Genomic DNA, 17,649 nt, shown 5'->3' with positions numbered 1-17,649 from the left:
CCAGAATGCCCCGCATGAGTGTACAGGGCATTCTGGGGAGGCCCCCGACACCAGGAGGCTTGTTGTAGCCTCCCAGCTGGGAGTCTCATGAGTTGCCATGGTGCAGGCAACACAATCAACTAAACAGGGTTAGCGGCGCATGCACTCCACTAACCTCGTTTAAGGGGAGGGGGAATTAAACGGGCTTGTCACCAGGAGCCTCACGGAAACTGGGCTGTGCTCCCTAAGCCCGGTTTCCACCGTGCATGAGAATAACCTCAGTGTGTGTTTGACAGAGGGAAATGGATCCAGTTTTAAGAGGTCATTTGTTTAGAACTTAAACTTCATATTAAATTCAGATTTTAAAACCAGTTTTTTTAAAAAAGGAAATTGGCTGATGTGATGTGCAACAGTAACAATTCTGAAACGCATTGACACGCGGTGTACATGGAAGTGGCCGCACCAATATCCCAACCAATGGTTGTGCAAGCTACATTGCTGCAATGGGAGAAACCGCAGGGACATATACACAGCAGCAGTGGCAGTGATATCTTCCAGTCCGCTTAACATTGCACATCATGTCAACCATTTAAGATAGCTGAAATTTTAAAAAAATCAAAAGAAGATTTGTGTGTGTGTGTGTGTGTGTGTGTATTCTGAAGGAAAGTCTTTCCTTTTTTTATTTTTAAGAAAAGGTTATGTTTGGAGAATTGAAGGAGATTAGAAAAACATTATCTAAAGTGTGATATTTGTCCTTGACCCTGAAAATTGCTTTAATCTATTAAAAGTATCTTAGAGGAACAAACTATGATATATGTAGCAGAGCTGTATATTTTCCTCTCCATTTCTTTGATTGTATATCCATCGCAGGTTAGAGCATGTGACCATTCTGCTGGGTACAGTTTGTTCCTGCACTAAGCTGGTCATTCAGCCATGCTGGAAGAGAGCCAGATATGAAACAAAAAGCAAACCATGTGCACCTCACCCTTTCATGGATTAAATGAGGCAATTTCTTTCTTTGTCACTAGCCCTCTTAATAAAGTATGGCAATACTATGTCTGATTTTAGGCTCGATTCATTTTAAAGCTGTGAAGCTCCGTTAAGCTCCGTATAGATATTCCATTGGGGACATAACAGTAGATTTGCAAGAGCAGTTCAGAAGAAAGTTGAAAGTATGCAAGAAACCTGTGAGGGAGTTTTCAGAGGCTATTTCATATTTGCAACCATAGGCTTTCCATTCACATGAATGATCACACCAAATGCATTTTGTTTCTTGGGCAACTTGCACATCTAGCAGAGACAATAGCCCTATTCAAGTTTATTGGAATGGTGTTCAGTGTGTTGCTCTTTCCCCAAGTTCAGGAGAAGAATCTCTCCCCGAGTACAACACTTGTCTCTTCAGATAAGCACTGTTGTACTCATGGTGGGCAGCGTTGCATACTGTATCAGCGGAGGGGGGCAGGACTTGCTGAGTGTAGACCCTACCCAGTTACAATAATGTCTGAAAGAGATTAGTCTCTTCTAGCTTTCTGTGCCTCTTTGGACGACCTTTAAAAGGGGATAATATACTACTTGACTAGGAGCAAGCTATCTGTGATATGAATGTGTTGTGATTCATCTAAAGCTTGTTTTATAGAATTTGATTTGATTGAGAATTGCAAAATATGAATGGAAATGTGTAAGTGTGGTTAACACAAACAAAACCATTTTTGAAATAAATAAATGTAATGTAGTTGATGAAGGGCTGGGGTAGAGCACATACTTTGCATGCAGAAAGTGTTGGGTTCAATGCTAGCTATTTCCATGTAGGGCTGGAAAAGGCCCCTGCCCGGAACTCTCGAGAGCTGCTGAAAGTCATTATATTGACAGTACTCCCTTATGGACCAATGGTCTGATTCAGTGTAAAGCAGCTTCAAATGTTGATACTCGGTTTGGGGATTTTCAGCGCTGCATTTCTCACATTGTTCTACGAAAAAAATGGGAACATGGTTGTAGTATGGCCGACACTCACAGGCTTATACAGACGCACCAAGTCTACTCGTTTGTCAGGTAAAGCAGCTGCTGTTGGCTTTAGGCTGAGCAGGGAGGTTCCTTATTCTGGGTTTCTTTATTACGTGCCTGTTATTATTACAGGAATTGTAAAAAAGAATTTTTTTAAATGAATGTCTAATTTTTTCTTTCTTTTCTATTCTCAGAAAAAAGAAAGAAAACTGACGATGACCTATACAACCTCAGAAAAATTCTTCTTTGAACTCATGGGTAACCAGACTCTGTTTTGTGTATCACAACTAGGACCTCGCATCTTCTTCCTCAGTAGATGGGTACGATGCATCCAGTTTAATTTGTTTACTTTACACAAACCTCAGGAGTTAGTTAACTGAACTGCACATTCTTTCTTCTTCTTCTTCTTCCTACTACTTTTTATTTTGTGCCAAGCAAAAGCACTGTGACACCTGGACAACAAGTCTATGATTACTTCCTCCAATACCATAAAGACTTAGCTGGCTAGAGTGAACTCGTGTGCCCAACACTGTAAAATGGTGAGAATGGGTATACTTCTGCCTTCTGGCTCATTTACATAAGACATGAAACTTTAATTTGCTGCTGAAAAAACCTGTATGACAAATCATCAGTGTAAATTATTACATACAAACTGTTAATGTTGGTTGAAGAGTATTAAATATTTAACATAGGTTTTTTGATTTATACATGTACTTTTTTAATTAAAAATGTAACTTTTCCTACAGCACATCTTTTTTGTTGATGTGGAACTGAGGTATACTATGTTGTAAACAGAGTGGGGTTGGGGTGGGGAAACTGCTTAAAACAAGGCAATTTAAGAATAGAGTAGGGTACTATTCTTTTTAAGATTGTAATTCAGAATATAATATAATATGAATCAATGGCCCATGAATCTGGATTGTACAGTCATCCTTATTGATAGAATCTGTAAGATAACCCTGAGGTTGAACTGAGTTCTTTCAAAAAGAAAAGAATAATATTTTGTACACTACCTGTAAAACATTAGGCTGTATTAATGAAAAGACAGACTAAACTGTGCATGGTATTTACAAGTGTGAATTTGAAATTGTTGGTTGCACAGGAAGTTAGAAAATCAAAAGAAATAAATCAAAGTCTTCCATTGTATATATTGTAAGAAGATGAAGAAGAAAACAAACAAAACAAGGGTGAACTCTTCAAATCAAACTATCCCTGGAATGAAATATGTGGGTGTTTGTAAATTCTGGAAATCTCTTTCTATACATAATAAACTAGATACCGTTTTATCTTTATTTCTCCTATGTAAATTGTTTCTTTTGTTCATTCATATATATATATATATATATATATATATATATATATATATATATAGGGTCCTTGAAGATTATACTGGCACGATTGTACCAGTAGAGTTAAGCTAGAGCGTGTTTTCAACGTTACACCATTATAAGCCCTGAACATTCTATTGCTTATAAAATAAAAACCATTTGTCCACTCTGCCTGGCTGTCAGCACACATTCCCTGGGTAACAAGAGACGCCTCCCCTGCAAATTTTTTGAACATCGGTTAGGAAATGGCTTAGAGCAGTTTAAATTTTTTCTCTTTTGAACAGAGGTTTACAGGGTTGATGACATTTTTTTTTTGACTGAGCAAGTGCTATTTAAATGATTTGCATAGTTTAAAATGATTTGCATTGTTTCAGCCTTTAGACTGCATGCCTGAAAAGTGCTTTTTGTATATCCCCCTCAGACCAAATTGATTGTTGTTTTACAATTGATACTCAAATTTGGTTTTTAAGAGGCAGAAAATGCATTTTCAGTGCTAACAGAGTCTGTGCAGTAGCAAGTTTGAGGTTACAGTGTCCACAGTGCTGCCCACAATAAACATGGTGGTTGACTCACTGCACTGCCCCTCCTGCTGTTGCCGCTTCTGCCTGTTGCTCTGTTCTGGTGTGCGCCCCTCACTGTTGTGGTGCGCCCTTCGCCCCAGCCCCTGGGAAATTGGCGTTCCCTGCTGGCTGCCCTGGCCTCCACCCTCAGGGCTCAGATGCCCTCCATGCATCTGCGGACTTGTACATGTGCAGAGACCATCTGAGCCTTGGGGTTGGGAACACTCCTGCCTGCTGCTCCATTCCGGTGTGCTTAAACACACCACTCACCCTGGCCTTCCTGCCTGCTGCCCTGGCCTCCGCCCCAGGACTCAAATGTCCTCCAAGCATGTGCAGACTCTGCACGTGCACAGAGGCTATCTGAGTCCTGGGGGCAAGGATGCTGCCGGGGCCGGGATAAGGAGCACACTGGAATGGGTGAGGTGTGTGCCTGTGTCTGTTTCCGTGAATGGCTATGTCACTTGTGTACAACCTTTACACTATTTTGCTGAACAAACGAATCTCTCAGTAAAAAACTCACTAGATCCCTATAGAGACTTACTGATACCTTGAATTCATGTTTTCTCTCAGCCTGATAGGATGTCCATTTCCCATTTACATTTCATTAGAAAACTTCACGGGGAGGGAGGAGGTTGCAAGATGGCTGCCAAATCAGTAAGCCAGGAACCAGAAGTTCCCAGCAGTGTGCCATACAAACCTGCCAACAGCCAGTTCATGACCCATCTGCCTGAGTTTTTGCCAACTTGCGCCCATATTTTTAACCTAGATTTGAAGCTGGGCAGATAATGTCAGTAGACTCTCAGGCAAATGGGTTGGGAACCATAGCACTCGAGAAAAAGCCTGGGTGCAGTGTGGTAGATGAAATTTGTTTGTTCAGGTCATAACAAAGCATAAAACAATTACAAAAAACCTCCCCAAATACAGAATAACTTGGTTATCCACAGGGGTTCTGTTCCATGGGGGGTGGGAGGCAGGCGGGCGTAGATAGCGAAACTGTGGATAACAGGGCATTAGGGCAATGGGAATGGGGGGCGGGCTTAGGTCCCTGAAGCAGTGAAAAAAGAGACAAAAAGGACTTAAAATGGAGGAAAGGGGGGGGGTGCGCACTACCATGATCGGTGTGTCCAGCAATGTCCCCCAAAGTCCAAAATGTCATTTTTCATGGGGGGGGGGACTGCTTTGCCCCCTCCCCCACAAGAGCCATAAAAACTGGCCTCAAAATAGCAGTCAGAAATGACTTTTGAGATCATTTCTGCCCATCCCCAATTTGCTTATACATGAGTCTTCACCCTTTAATTGCCAGATTTTTTTTTTAACATATACTGGTGTCAGGTGGCAATTATTCAACTGTGGATACAAGAAATCACAGATGCCAGGTCTGTGATTAATGAGCTTTGCCTATTATCTTTGTATGATAAAAATTAAAAATATGAACAATGCATTAAAATGATTTTTTATGTTGTCCTTTTTCTGAATGTTATTGATAACATACCCCTTGATCATAACTACCCGCTTAACAATTTACCAGTATGGATTTAAATGCAAATCTAGTGTTAACACCACCAAAAGCAAAATGTGCTACTTGAAGCAAAATTGGATAGTTTCTCTGTTCAGACAATAACTTTAAAAAATCATGATGCAATAAAGCTTTTAATAAGTCTTTAAAAATGTTCTCATAAATTGGGCATCTAATGAGATAACGAGAAATCTCCTTACTTTGAGCTACTCCACAATTGGAGTTTATTTTCAGTAAGTATTATGTCTTCTTAAAAAGCATTTTTACATTCTCAAATGAAGAGATATCAAAGCTTTTCTCAAGTTGCATCATCACATAGATTAGAAAAGAACAAAAACTTCTTGCACATATGAAAGCTTTTTCTGTGAGCTAGGCAAAAAAAGGTGAGGGTTTTGATTCTGTCACATTCACCAAACTTTGGTGGATTCCTTGAGATATTGCTCATCTCCTTTGAGCAATATAATAGCTTCCTCTGCATAGGAACTCTACTAGAAATTACTCCTCCATCTGTGCTCAAGGGAAGTGATGATGTAACTGAATGAAGCCTTCCACATTTCTATATTTCATTGTAAATATCCGTAACTAGACCAGGAAAGCCATGTGACTTCTGCTTGTTGAATAATATTGTAAAGCTGAACACAGAAAAGAACTCTGGATAACATAAAGCAAAAGCTATTGCAAATTAAGTTTCAAAATCTGTCTAGGAGATATCTATTTGTATAATTATAAAAACAATAATTTTTATGTATGTTGTATAATCTATCAACACCAATTTTCTCTTTTAAAATTCAAATTAAAACTTATTATTTGAATTTTACAGTGCCTTGTCCCAAAGCCCCAGGCAAGCTTATGTTATAGGAAACAGAAGAAAATGACACTTTTTAACAGAAGTGGGAAGAAATGATGTGTTTCACTTACAGCCCAATTTGCAACGTGTGTACTCAAGATTTTGCCCTGCTGTATAAAGTGGGACTTGTTTCCTGCAGGGTTGCTGTCTGTCTTTAGTTATGATTTCAGCAGTGGAAGTATTGCAAAATCTGTGTACTTATTGGCTGGATATGAATGAAATTTAATCTGGAGATGTATTAAAAACAACCATCAGCTTTGTTAATGATGATGCAAAAGTGGCATTTCTGCACAGTGTTCTGTGAATGTCTTCGGCTGAGATTCTCTTTCTGCTAATTTGGCATATGCACTATACAAATTCAAAGCAATTGTCATGCTTATATTGTTTGGGCATTACTGCATTCTTGCACACTCATTCAGTAAGGCTTGCACAGAGGTTCAATTATTTTTAAAAAGGTTTTGTAAATTGTGGATGATGCAAGTCATTTAATGGTACTAGAGAAAGACATGCTGTTCTGTTAGCTCCAGGTCTTAACATTCACATCGATTTGGGGGATGAATACCACTGAAGGAAGCCCGGGCGGGAGCGTGGCTGGGGGAGTCAGTCATGTGACTTGCCTCTGGGCAGCCCCCCAAGGCAGTGGGTCCTCAGACAACCCTTGCCCTATTATAGTTACACCCCTGCCATCAATCTCCCTCACAGCTGGCTGCTCACAGATATAGTGGTGTTTCTCTGAAGAAGCAAACACTGCTTTCATGATGGTGGGTGCTTCTGTGATTGGGAGGCTTGGGTCCCTGAGCTTCCCGATCATGGCAGCACCTGCCATCACAGAAGTAGCATTTGCCGCTACTTATTTACGAATGCTGCTGTATCCGTGAGCAGCCAGTTGTGGGGATAAGTGATGGGGCTGGGACGAAACTTCTGGTCCCATTTGAGATGCTGTACACAGGTACAACATCTTTAGTTATAACATCTAACGAAGGCTATAGTTTCAGCAGTGTTCCTTTACTGCAAATTCTAGGAGAGTAGCCATGTTACTCTGTAGCAGAAATAAATGTTTAAAAACTCTCTTTGAGAGAAAGCAACTGGTTTCTTAAGCCCAAGATTTCAAAGGCAACATCATTCTTCATCAGGGCATGTTCTCACTAGTGTGGTTCTGAGATAAAGATATGCCAATTCACAGCAGTTATCCCCATCTAGACCCATGCAGAATATTGGAGGAATCCATGGGGTTAGTGTTTGTGGTAAAGTTTTTACAAAGTTCATACCCAACAAACCTGTATATCTTGGTACCTCCCTTTTTAAAATACTGCCTTAAGAACATAAGAAAAGCCCTGTTGGATCAGGCCCAAGGCCTATCTTGTCCATCATCCTGTTTCACACAGTGACACACCAGGTGCATCAGGGAAGCCCACAAGCAAGAGCTGAGGGCATGCCCTCTCCTACTGCTACTCCCCTGCAACTGGTATTTAGAGGGATCTTGCCTATGAGTCTGAGAACCTATAGCCCTCAGACTAGTATTATTATTAATTAATTTATTTATTTATTCAGTGCATTTTTATACCACCCCAAACCAAGGTCTCAGGGTGGTTCACAACAAATAAAAACAAAACATTAAAATCAATTAAATATTAAAAACAGCTTAAAACAAATCAATAAATAATCTAAAATTTTAAAAGTTAAAAGCTAAAAGGCCTGCGTAAAAAGATAAGTCTTTAGACACTTTTTAAAAGCTGCTAGAGATGAGGAGACTCTTATTCCCACGGGAAGCACGTTCCAAAGTCTCGGGGTGACAACAGAGAAGGCCCGTCCCTGGGTGGCCACCAGATGACATGAAGGTAGCCACAGATGAGCCTCCTCTGATGTACGCAGTGGATGATGGAGATCATGCAGAAGAAGACGCTCTCTCTTAAGTACCGTGGGCCTAAGCTGTTTAGGGCTTTATAGGTTATAACCAGCACTTTGTGTTTTGCCCGGAAACTTATTGGCAGCCAGTGCAACTCCTGTAATATAGGAGTAATATGGTCTCTTGGAGATGACCCAGAGACCAACCTGGCTGCCGCATTTTGTACTAATTGCAGTTTCTGGACTACGTACAAAGGCAGCCCCACATAGAGAGCATTGCAGTAATCAAGTCTGGAGGTTACCAACAAGTGTACTACTGTTTTGAGATAATGAACCTCAAGAAACGGACGCAGCTGGAGTATCAACCGAAGTTGATAAAGCGCTTCTGGCCACTGCTTCAACCTGGGGAACCAGGGAAAGGTGTGGATCCAGAAGCACTCCCAAACTGCGTACCTGTTCCTTCTGAGGAAGTGTGACCCCATCTAGAACAGGTAGATCAATATCGCTTCTTGAGTGACGACCCCACACAATAATCTTGTCTGGATTCAATCTCAGTTTGTTATCCCTCATCCAGCCCATTACTGCTTCCAAACAGGCATTCAGGGAGGATATGCCTTCTCCTGATGATGTTGACATGGAGAAATAGATTTGGGTGTCATCAGCATACTGATAACACCCTGCACCAAATATCCTGATGATCTCTCCCAATGGTTTCATGTAGATATTAAAAAGCATTGGAGACAGTATGGAGCCCTGAGGGACCCCATATAAAAACTCAGATTTTGAAGAGCAACAGTCTCCAAGCGACACCATCTGGGATCTGCCAGAATGTTAGGAGCGGAACCACTGCAAAGCAGCGCCTCCCACCTTCAACTCCCTCAGATGTTCCAGAAGGATACTATGGTCGATAGTATCGAAAGCCGCCAAGAGCTCCCAAAGGACCAACAGTGTCACACTTCCTCTGTCAAGTCCCAATTGGAGATCATCCAGCCATCGATAGCTACAAGTGCTATCGCCCTCCGGATCAAAGAACTGAGAGTGACCTACAGTTGGAAGAGACACTAAGAGAGGTGTCTAAGAGAGACAGGGCAGTAATAATGGGTGACTTCAACTACCCACACATAGACTGAGTAAATTCACATTCAGGTAATGAAAGAGAGTCCAGATTTCTAGATGTGCTAAATGACTGTGCCTTAGAACAATTAGTTGCAGAACCAATCAGAGAGATGACTACTTTGGATTTAATCCTGTGTGGTGCCCAGGACCTGGTGCGAGATGTCAGAGTTGCAGAACCATTGGGTAGCAGTGACCATAGTATGATCCAATTCAGCATATGTGCAAGTGGAGAATTGTTAAGGGCATCCAACACAGATGCGTTGGACTTCAGAAGAGGAAACTTCTCAAAAATGAGGGGACTGGTAAGAAGGAAGTTGAAAGGGAAAGTCAGGAGGGTCAGATCACTCCACAAAGCATGGAACTTATTCAAAACCACAGTACTAGAAGTACAGTTGGAATGTATACCAAGAAGGAGGAAAGGTACCACCAAATTCAGGAGGATGCCAGTGTGGCTAACAAGTAGAGTCAAGGAAGCTATAAAAGGGAAGAAGACTTCCTTCAGAAAATGGAAGTCCTGCCCAAATGAAGAGAACAGGAAGCAGCATAAACCCTGGCAAAAGAAATGCAAGGACACAATAAGGGATGCAAAGGGAGAGTTTGAGGAAAGTATAGCTAGAAGTGTCAAGGGGAATAACAAAAACTTCTTTAAATATATCCGAAGTAGAAAACCTGCCAGGGAGGGGGATGGACCCTTTGGTGATGAGGGTGTGAAAGGGATTATTAAGGATGATAAAGAGATTGCAGAGATGCTGAATGAGTTCTTTGCATCTGTCTTCACGGCGGAGGATACTGACCATATACCCTCACCAGAATTGAATTTTTCAAGTTTAGCAGCTGAAGAACTGGGCCAATTTGAGATGACAAGGGAAGATGTTCTAAACTGTCTTGAAAAGCTAAAAATTAACAAATCGCCAGGGCCAGATGGCATCCACCTAAGAATTCTGAAGGGACTCAAATGTGAAATTGCCGCTCTCCTAGCAAAAATATATAACTTGTCTCTACAATCAGGCTCTGTACCAGAGGACTGGAAAGTAGCCAATGTGACTCCAATTTTCAAGAAGGGATCCAGGGGGGATCTGGGAAATTACAGTCTGGTCAGCTTAACTTCGGTGCCGGGTAAATTGATGGAAAGCATACTTAAGGACAAAATTGTTAAGCATATAGAAGAACAGGCCTTGTTGAAGGAGAACCAGCATGGCTTCTGCAAGGGAAAGTCTTGCCTCACTAACCTTTTGGAGTTCCTTGAGTGTGTCAACAGGCATGTGGATAAAGGTGATCCAGTTGACATAGTATACTTGGACTTCCAAAAGCTTTTGATAAAGTTTGCCACCAAAGACAGGTTCATGTGTGGATTGGTAACTAGTTGAAGGCCAGGAAATAGAGAGTAGGAATAAATGGACAATTTTCACAATTGAGGTAGGTAGGAAGTGGGGTCCCCCAGGGATCGCTACTGGGCCCGGTGCTCTTTAACTTGTTCATACATGATCTAGAAGTTGGGGTGACCAGTGACATGGCCAGATTTGCAGATGACACCAAACTATTTAGGGTAGTGAAATCCACAACAGATTGTGAGCAACAGATTGTGTGGTTCAGTGTAAGCAAGTGTAAAGTGATGCACATTGGGGCAAAAAACACCAACTTCACATATACGAGGATGGGATCTGAGCTGTCAGTGACCAGGAGAGAGATCTTGGGTTTGTGGTGGACAGCTGATTGAAAGTGTGGTCTCAGTGCGTGGCAGCTGTGAAAAAAATTAATTCCATTCTAGGAATCATTAGAAGGGAGATTGAAAATAAAAATGCTACTATTATAATGCCCTTATACAAATCTATGGTGCAGCCGCATCTGCCTACAGCTTTGGTCACCATATCTTAAGAAGTATATTGTAAAAGTGGAAAAGAAAGGAAAACCGCCCTGAGCCATTTTGGAAGGGCGGTATACAAATCAAATTATTATTATTATTATTATTATTATTATTATTATTATTATTATTGGCAGAAAAAGACCAAAGTAATCCCAGTGGTAATTGGTGCCCTGGGTGCAGTTCCAAAAGACCTTGAAGAGCACCTCAACACCATAGGGGCCACAGAAATCACCATCAGCCAATTACAAAAAGCAGCTTTACTGGGAACAGCCTATATTCTGCGACGATATCTATAACAACAGCAACAACATTGACAACAAAATTCTGGCATCCCCGGTCCTTGGGAAGGACTCGATGTCTGGATAAAACAAACCAGTCAGTAACACCTGTCTGACTGTGTAAACAAGAAATAATAATAATAATAATAAATAAATAATAAAAGGTGTACAGGAGGGCAACCAAAATGATCAGGGGCCTGGAGCACCTGCCTTATGAGGCCAGGCTACAGCATCTGGGCCTCTTTACCTTGGAAAAGAAGCGACTAAGGAGAGACATGATCGAGGTGTATAAAATTATGCATGGAGTGGTGAGAGTAGACAGAAAGAAATCTGTCTCCCCTTCTCACTACACTAGAACTGGGGGTGACCCCATGAAACTGAAGGTTGGGAAGTTTAGGACTGACAAGTGGAAGTACTTTTTCACACAGCCCATAATTAATCTATGGAATTCCTTGCCATGGGATGTGGTGATGGCCACCCGCTTGGATGGCTTTAAAAGGGGCTTAGATAGATTCATGGAGAACAGGTCTGTCAATGGCTACTAGTCTGATGGCTGTGGGCCTCAGAGGCATGATGTCTCTCAATACCAGTTGTAGGGGAGCAACAGCAGGAGAAGGCATGCACATACCTTTTGCCTGTGGGCTTCCCAGAGGCATCTGGTGGGCCACTGTGTGAAACAGGATGCTGGACTAGATGGGCCTTGTGCCTGAACCAGCAGGGCTGTTCTTATTTTCTTATGATTGACCTGTTCTCCATGGATAGACCTTTCCTCCATGAATTTATCTAAACCCCTCTTAAAGTCATCCAGGCTGTTGGCTGTCACCACATCTTGTGGCAGAGAATTCCATAGGTTGGTTATGTATTGTGTGGAAAAAGTACTTCCTTTTGGTGTTTCTAAATTTCTTGGCAATCAGTTTCATGGGATGACCTCTGGTTCTAGTGCTATTAGTGAGGGAGAAAATTTTTGCTTCTATCAACTTTCTCCATATCATGCATGATTTTATAGATTTTATGTCTCCTCTCAGTCATCTTTTTTCTAAACTAAGCCTTGCCTCATAAGGAAGATGTTCTAGGCCCCTTCTACACTTTTGGTTGATCCTAAAGGTATGAATTAGAAGTATGGGAGGATTGCATTTGGGCGTTCATGTAGTGGACTGAGAAAGAGGTAGGCATGACTGCGACATATTATCTTGGTAGCAATTGTCAATATTCACATGTGACTGTTTGACAGTCCTCATGTTGTAAATGTTTGAAAACTCAGTATGGTGATGAATGATGACAGTCATGTAATGTGATTGCAAGCATTCACTGCTTTGGCTGAAGAGTAGGGACAAAAATAAAATTGTATCTCGGGTTCTCAGACATGTGACTGTCAAAACTGACATGTCAGGAGAAGAATGTTTCTGGGCAACAATGCAATTGATGAATAAAATCCACTTTATAACGGAAAACTGCTAACTATACTTACTGTATCCCTTTACTGTCCCATATGAATGCACAATTTTTAACAGCCAAGCCCTGCAGTACATCCACATTTGTTACATATAGAAGCAAATGCAACCCCAGTCACTCCTTTGTCAGAAGTGCAGATGATATACAGCATCTATCTGACTGAATACCACTTGTGGGATTGAGCCAGTCATTAAATCGCTGTATGGCTGCATCAAGAAAATAATAGACTGCCAAATAATGAACAAATAATGCACCAGCCAAAATGTCATCACTACAGAATGAAAAAACACTCTCATTGTCATTGCTCACAAGTTCACTTTTAACAGGAACTTTGTCCAAAACCTGTGAACAGCTGAAAACATAAGCATACATGCTTGTCATGTGCCAGTCTTATAAGTGAAAGTACCATGCTGGGGGAGAGCATCTGGAAAAATATCCACTATTAACACCGCTCATGTCAAAAAGCCCTTAGGTCCTTTTATCATCTGGATCCTTTTTCAGAGTTCACTGCTGTTTTAATCAGTTGGCTGTATTTCTAGAACATCTACACAGTCACTGTAAACAATGGTATCCTTAAGACCATCAGTTTTCTCTCTCTACATTTCCAGGAAATACACAGGCACACCCCAAACCCATATCTTTGGCTAGATCAGCATTAGTATCAATGGAGTTCTAGTCACATTCTCTGGCCTTAATGTACCTAAAGGTGTGGAGGGGCGGGGGGAACCAGACCGAGGGACATGCCCAAGAATCCCATGGGAAGACACTGGTTGCTGGACCACGGATGGGCAGGGGCTGGTCTTATTGACTTCCTAGGAGGAGATATGTATATTAAGGCAAGCAAAGGATCCTGGGAATTGGTTCACAGTAACCAATGGTGCCACCAGGCTTGCAGATCTGGGCAAAGCAATGAGGAAGACCCAATACACTCTTGTCCTGGTGCCAACTTGGTGGCCAGGGGTGGGGGTAATCTCATGAGAGGGCCAGTCCACTGGAGAAAACAAACACTACTGTGTTTCAGCTCTCCATTTGAGTGCATTCTTATGAGATAAATCTTCCTACTATAGGAGCCTGCACTGTTGTGGGGCTCCCGGCATCACTGATTAACAATAGAAATCATAATCCACACCTTCCCCCTCCCACCCAGCCATTCTGTACTTAAAAGTGGTCTGGGCTGCTTTGGGTGTTTGAGTGGTTCCAGGTTGGTTGAGCAGACAAAGAGAGACCGGGAATGAATTCTGCATTCCAGGCTAATCGGTACTGGGAGAGTCTGATGCTGTGGCAAATGCAAACCAGCCACCATGGGGCACTCTCAGATGGGACACCTGTGGATCAGAACAGTTGCTGGCCAGCCAGGTGACCATGAGCAGCAAAACAGCATGCAGATGTATTGCGGGGAGATCAGACTTTTTCCAGGGCTGCTTATATTTTCAGTTCCTGGCAGTTGCCGGGGCTGTGAGAGATGTTGCTCAGGGACCCTTTCTGGGGCTTTGGTGGAACGGTCAACCAGGCTGGGTGGAAAAGCTTTCCAGCCTGCATGCATGTCCCTAATGGCCAGGCACTCTCATGAGATAGTGGTGCACCCTGAAGCAGGATCCATCTTATCACACAAGAGGAATCTCTTCTCATGCGGTTTAGCTGAGACCAAGCATGCTTGCACCCAGGGAGAGGGGCTGCCCCTCCCCTGCCAACTTGTACAAAAAATAGAGCAATACTACCAAAATATGAAGAAGCAAATCCTAAGTAATCTTGCCCTCTTCTTAGCAATCTCATCCTATCCATCCTTCATAATCACTGACAAGGGTGGGGATCTAGGTGGATGGAAAAAATAGAGGTCGCTGGAGAAATGGGAAGGAGGGGGCATGTGTCTCATGTCATATGTGCTGGAGAGTTGGTTGGTATGGGTGTGCCACAAATGGCCATTGCCAGTAACATTCTGCAAACATATGAGAAAAAGTAGAGGAATTGCTTGTGCAGTTCATCTTTCACCAATGCAAGTGGAGAAAGGGTGGGGGGAGAAGGGGGCCACAAGACCATTCCTCCCCAACTGTGGAAGAAAGTGGTATGAGTGTTGTGAGGAGCGGGTAAAAATGATGGGTGGACACTGCCAAAAAGGTGTTAGAGCACGCCCCCTCTAACATTGCTGCCAGTGGTTGCAGCTTCACTAGCGTGCTGATGCTTTGCCAACAGTCTGGTGATGCGAGCAGAAGGTAGCTTGCTGGGATGCAGCCTGGGTGGACTAGGAAGAGGGAGCGGTTCCTCTGCCCAGAAGCCGGAGGTTGGCGGAAATGCTCAAAGATGCAGAGAATCTGGAAATTTGTTTCCATGTTGTAAAGCTATTTTTGCTAATGACATATTTTGTATGTAGTGACCTTCATTTTTACATAGTATTTCAATATATTTTGCAGCAACCCACTCCCACTGCATGTGGGACTGTAGCTGCAAAGGCCTTTGATTTCTAGGTTAAAAGGATCTAATACAGAACTCTGAATCCCCAAGGTGCAGAAGAGTGCTCCACAGTTTTGAGGAGTTGTGGGTGAAGGCTGTACTGAAAAGTTCCCCATGCTGATTAGCAAAGGGCACAACTTCTTCTTCTTCTTGTTTTTGCTGCTAAGAAAGACTGCAATGCTATGCACAATTACTTGGCAATAAATCATATGCATCTCAATAGAACTAGGCCTGGTTCCAGGGGCAGCCCACAAGATTGTGATGCCTGAGGTGAGGGCACAAAATGCTACCTTGCCCCATGCCCCTCGTGGTAGTCAGGCTTCTTTCAAAACTAACTGTGGCAAGCTTTGAAAGTGCATGGGGGCAGGGAGGAGGGAAGATTGCCACCAGTCCCAGTTTGTGCCGTTTGCAAGCTTTGCAAGGAGTGTGAGAAGAGTTGTTCCTGGCCAAGTTTGCAAGGGTCAGACCAGTTCTGATGGCGACCAGAGTGGCATCTTGCCACCTTGCTGGTGCCCAATAATCTACTCAGAGACGGACAGAGGCCAACAGCAGCCCAGGTTCTGCCACTGTGGCCCCCTAACCCCATCCCCTGCATCTGACATCAGATGCAAGGGTGTGGTTTAGTTCCCAAACGGGGCTGCGTGGTCCTGTTTGGGAGTTAGATCGGCCAGAGCTGTGTTCGATCGGCAGCGGTGGTCAATTTTTAGTTTAAAAATGGGGCCACACAGCCCTGATTTTGAGCTAAATCACGCCCCCCCCCACATCTGATATCAGATGCGGGGTGTGTGACTGGGGCGCCAGGCATGGCCCCTGAAGGGCAGCGGCCCAGGTTCTTTGAACCCATCTACTCAATGGTGACTCCGCCCCTGAATCTGATTCCTAAGTCAACTGCCTTACCTTGCCTCATGAAAGGGCTGCCCTGGCTTGGTCTATATATTCAGGTGATAGATTGTCATTGTAGCTGAATGGATGATCACGTCAGTCCACAGATGACAGATATTACTTTTGAAAGTTCTCCCATGTTTAAAAAGGCAACCCGCAATTTCCTGCAAAATGACACATCAGGTCAAATGTTTTAGTCCAGCCTTTTAATGTGAGAATGAATTAAAGCCTGCCACTTGAAAAGGTTCCATCTGTTCTGTCACTTCAGCATTCTACTTCATTCTGCTATATGTGTAGAGGAAGCTTTTTCCAAATAAGCATGCATAGGTTCAGACAGCATTGGTGCTGATTAATGACATCCTTGATGAATTTTTATCTGAGATAATTTGGACCGTGATCATTCAGATGGTAAGCATAGCAGTTCTGGCCAACCTCCAAAGTCACCTGTGGGAAAGTGCTTCTCAGGAGTTATTTTGCATGTCTGTGTGGAATGCTTCAGCTAAGTACATAATATGATCAATCAGACATCGCTGTGCCAAGAAAGGTTGGGATAATTTCCATTGGTGCTGCTGTGCCTTTATATGCAACATTACAGTTTTAAAATTGTGTTATTTAAATGGTTAATTTTGATACATCTCTTTACTTACTGTACATTATTAAGGAAATAAACATGTTATTGTGTGATGCTTCATGGGACAGTATTAAACTACTGTTGCTTTGGACCAATATCGGAACATGTTCTGTCATGTAGGTAGGTTGTTTTTCTGTTCTCATTTCTTAAATTTTATATATTGTGCATATACTGTTCCACACCTGTTTTAATTTGAATAATGTTAACCAAGTAGCAGTGCACTTCTACATTTATCTTTTGGACAATCCATAGATATATCTCAGAGAATACTTAAAACACTGTGCAGAAGACTGAAATACTTCCCGCCTATATGTTCTGTCTATTTTTAAATTTCAGTCAGAGCTAATATATTTTATTAGATGATCAAAAGTTAATGTAAGTGTTTTTTCAAGTCATTTCCTTTTATTAATTCATACCAAAATGTGTTTAGGATTGTGTATCAGTGTTTTAAGTGCCTGTATAATTCATCAGTCCAGTGTGATCTCATCCCTTCGCCATCCAAACAATTCCCAGATGTTCATTTAGATGGATATGGTCATTTATACAATATATCAAAAGTAAAGTAATGTAAAAGTAGCTTATTCCCTCAAAGAAAATTGGAGGCACAAAGCAATAATTAGCTGGCATATTTACCCTGTCAAAATATGATATCCATACTATGCTCTTTCACCACCAGTCCCCTGTAGTGTGTGGGAATATGGCAATTTCTTTTCCTTATATTATAAGGTAACTGTTGATTGGCAGATGTATCTTCATTTGTTTTTTCACCTCAAAAGGGTGAAGTTACTTTAGTGATATCTGTGCCGTTCCTCTGAAAAAACATTTATCACAGTCCCTGGTGCTTTACTGTGAGATAGACATGATGTCTGAAAGCAGTTGGAGAATTGACTTGTTCCATTGTG

At 42.2% G+C, this 17,649-nt stretch overlaps 1 protein-coding gene across 4 annotated transcripts in view; it reads left to right on the top strand.

Annotated features, from left to right (window-relative positions):
• Nucleotides 1-17,649, top strand: part of IRS1 (insulin receptor substrate 1) — a 106,566-nt gene that overhangs the window by 74,114 nt on the left and 14,803 nt on the right. For 2 of the 4 annotated variants that reach the window (XR_008319928.1, XM_053311344.1), the window contains one exon: nt 2,175-3,272. The gene's annotated coding sequence lies outside the window, so the exon portion shown is untranslated. Of the gene's footprint in view, nt 1-2,174; nt 3,273-17,649 lie in introns of those variants that run through there. The other 2 variants (XR_008319929.1, XR_008319927.1) reach the window with 2 other exon arrangements.

Source organism: Hemicordylus capensis, chromosome 3 (genome assembly GCF_027244095.1).
Source record: "Hemicordylus capensis ecotype Gifberg chromosome 3, rHemCap1.1.pri, whole genome shotgun sequence".
Classification (NCBI taxonomy): domain Eukaryota; kingdom Metazoa; phylum Chordata; class Lepidosauria; order Squamata; family Cordylidae; genus Hemicordylus; species Hemicordylus capensis.
This window is presented reverse-complemented; position numbering and strand designations above follow the sequence as displayed.